Consider the following 3,580-nt stretch of genomic DNA (forward strand, 5'->3'; position numbering starts at 1 on the left):
CCCTCTTCCCCTTTCTTAAGGGACATAAAGGCAAAAAGTTTCAAAAGACTGGTGACCCTCCACATTCAAGCTCCAAGCAGCCATCAATGAGCGGTCAAATTATTGGAGGTTAGGCAGCAAGTCCTGGTTCCCGCTGCTGCCAGAAGCCTGAACCTCCCACCTTCCTCCTGGTCCACACAGAGCATTTCAACCCCGAAAGCAGCACACACTTACCCAGATCTTACAATCGCACCGCCACACACCAGAGGAGACACCTGCGAGATGGTCGCATCAGCCGACCATTTCTCCAAAGCTGGCCGCGTGAACGTGGCCACCAAGGAGGACATCAGGTCTTATAGGTGAAGGGAACTGCAGATGCTTAAGCCCCAAGCTCTGTGCCTCTGCCCCTTGGAGACCTGACATGGATTTCCAACACGCTGCAGTGTGAAATGCAGACAGCACCATCCCTCCCGTCATCCCCGGGTCCTCCCCCTGCTTCAGCAGTCCTCATGCATTCTGCAAGACAGACTGACACTTGTCGTTCATCTGGATGAAGGGAGGGTGTGGGGGGGGGCGGGGGGGGATGCTGATGATGTGAATCAAGGAGACAGCAAACACATGCAAAGCAGTCAATTCTCCATGAGCCCAGAGAAGAGACCAGGGAGGGGTGAGTCACTGTTTACTTTCTACACACTAAACTCGCCCAGCTGGCCAGCTTTCCATTTCCCTTATGGATCAGAACCAGCATCCACCAGCAAAGAACAGATTCAGGAACCTTCAGACAGAATTTGAGAGCTGCCGGGGCACGACTCGGAGGCTCTCTCAGGGGAAGCCTGGACAGGGATCAGACGGTCTTCAATGCTTTGGTAAACAACCTAGTCAGATGCTGCAGAGAGCCTATGGTTACAGAGCGGCCGATTCAGGCTATCATGAGAGTGTGCCTGTGTGTCACGTTACAGAGACCTTGGACTTACAGGGGGGGAAGAGGGAGGGGGAACGGCAGCTACTGAAGAGGTCGGATACACTGCTGACTGCTTCAGACACAGGGTAGCGCTCCTCCCCGCAGTGTGTTTTATGGAAATGATCAAACGAAAATGCACTGCAAAAATGAGTTAAGTCCCACATCACCGTAGCACAGAAAAAGTACTTTGTCACCTGGGGAAATCAAGGTAGTATGTGGTCAGCGATTTCTATGGGGCCAAGAGGCAGAACTGAGATGAGGGCTTGTGAATTCTCCTGAGCCCTGTGGACTAAGTCCAACCTCCACCTCCATGTGAATGTGAATGATGACAGACATGAGGATGGTTATTCAGGCACCCACAGTCTGCGAGACAGCGAAGCGTGCTGCAGGATGCGCCCAGTTTTAGAGCCGAGCAGCAGGATAATTGCTTTCATTTACTTAAAAAAAAAAGTTTTTTTGGCATCCCAGGCCCACAGTGAGACAGCCTTCCAAACAACAGAGAAGCAGCAAAAAGCGATACAGCAATATCTGCCCGAGTTTGCAGATAGCCTGAAACAACAGCCCAGAAAGCAACATAAACTGCCTGCGCCTCTTGATGGGGGGCTGAGCCTGAAATTCCCAGATAACTGCAAGCGTCAGCACTGCTGGAGAGTTTCGCAGCTGGATATTTACTCAAACGAGCTGCAAGCGCACTTATCCCACCAGCCCCGACTGCCTGCCATACCGCCTGGGGGGCCAAGAGCTCCAGCTGTCCCTGCTTCCCCTCCCAAACATCCGATTGTTACAAAGTTTCAGCACAAAACCACGGGGGCTTCAGAAAGCCATTATAAACACTCGGCTGCGTAGGCTTTATTTCATTCACCATTAAACTCTGTTAGTTATTTCAAGCCAGACACAGGTTTAAACCACTACTGCAGCAACAGGTTGGGGAAAGAACGTAGGTGAAACTTCCTTAATATGAAGGACCTCTTGTAGCCTTACTTAAAAATACTTCTTGAGGTTGCATATGAATTACCCCAAAATCATTTAACACAGCTAGCCCAAAGTGCAGGAATAAAGCCCCAGCAAGGTCTAAAATATGTGGAGCATCTTGCTAACCAAAACCCACAAGCCCTCTCCCTGCTGTAACCATCTCCTCCCTGAAAAAAACATCCTCCATATTGTCACCAGGATAGGTACAAACAGGGTTAATCCTCCCTCCCCTCCGTGCTGCCAATGCTAGGCACGGCCATTGGATAACCGGAGCGTCCATCATGTTTAGGAAGTGACTGCGGGAGGAAGGTTACTCTGCATTACAGTGTATACACGGAAGAGACAGAGCAGGGAGCAAGCACCGGCTCCATCAGTGAGCAAGCAGCAAGGTAAATTCCCTCCATACTAAGCCACCGCAGGACCGCAGCACAGCATGTTGGCTGGGCTGGCGTGGGAGCAGGGGTGCCCCTGCCTGCACATGCCAAGCGCCCAGGGACTGAACCTCCAATAATAAGACGTGCAGCTTTGGATCTGGTGGGACAGGGGCATTTTGGCTTCTCCCCTCTTTGCCTTCTCCCCAGCCCCCAGAGCTGAGCTAGGAAGGGGGCGGGAGGGCAGAGAAGGAATGGCAGCTTTTCCATTTCCTGCACTGCCACTTTCCCCAAAGGGGGCTTGCTCCTAATTGGAGCTGTCCCGGCCTGCTTTCTTCCAGGAGCTGGAGAACGAGTCCCCTCTCCTCCACCCCGCACAGCCCAGGGAAGCAGAGTCCCAGCACCCCTTGGCCACAGGAGGAGGAGGAGGAGGAGGAGGGAGCTCTCTCTCCAACTGACCATGGCGTGTTTCTAGAGTTCAGACATGTCTCACTTCCCCTCCCTTGCGGCCTGGACATTTCTCTCACTAGTGCCACTCCTTTGTCTGGGGGGGAAGGGAGCAGAAGCCAGGCTTCTCCACCCCCACGGGGCTAACATCCCACCCCACCACCCGTTCAGGGGGAGAAAAGCGGTTCTCAGGAAGCCCCACCCGCCCTCCACGGAGGGCGCGGTCTCAAAACCCCACCGGTCTACTTGGCAGGTGTCCCCTCCAGCAAACCACCTCGTCCCCGGCTGGCCTGCATCCCCACCGGCCAGCCAGGGACCCCTCCAGCGGCCCCTCCTCGGCCTGCCGGGCCGTCGCTCCCGTCCCCGCCACCAATAAGTCACTTGCTCCATCGCGCTCTCGCAGCAACGCGCCCTCTGCTACTATCCGCCCGACGCAGGGCGACCCGGGCGCATCTCCGACCAAGGCGGCACAAGCACGGCGCGCAGGGCACAACCGGGGACCCGCTGGCTCGTTTCCAGCGCCCCCAAGGTCCACCCAAGCACAGCCGGGGTCGCGCCGGCCTCTCGAGACCCAGGCAGACCCCGGCCAGGCAGCATCCCGCCCCTTCCCAAACCGCCCAACTTTTGTGCAACAGGCGAGGGCTTCTTCAGGCCACGGGGGCCAAGCCCCGGGGACCCTCCTCGGGCGGGGGCTTCTCCCTGGTACTGAGCCCCCAGCCCGGCTCCGTGCTCCCCCTCCAGCCCGGGCCCCGCGGCCACGTGGGAGCAGAGCCCCGGGTGGGGCCGGGCGCCCCGTGCTGAGTCACGCGGCGGGGCCAACCCCGCATCCAGCGGGCCCCGGCCACGTGCG

At 56.8% G+C, this 3,580-nt stretch overlaps 1 protein-coding gene across 1 annotated transcript in view; it reads right to left on the reverse strand.

Annotated features, from left to right (window-relative positions):
- MAFK (MAF bZIP transcription factor K) overlaps positions 1-623 on the reverse strand; it is an 8,454-nt gene extending 7,831 nt beyond the window's left edge. The window contains exon 1 of the mRNA XM_014523200.2: positions 214-623. The gene's annotated coding sequence lies outside the window, so the exon portion shown is untranslated. The remainder of the gene's footprint in view (positions 1-213) is intronic.
- Positions 624-3,580: the final 2,957 nt, after the last annotated feature.

The sequence above is a fragment of the Alligator sinensis genome, unplaced genomic scaffold, assembly GCF_000455745.1.
Source record: "Alligator sinensis unplaced genomic scaffold, ASM45574v1 scaffold1517_1, whole genome shotgun sequence".
NCBI classification, from domain to species: domain Eukaryota; kingdom Metazoa; phylum Chordata; order Crocodylia; family Alligatoridae; genus Alligator; species Alligator sinensis.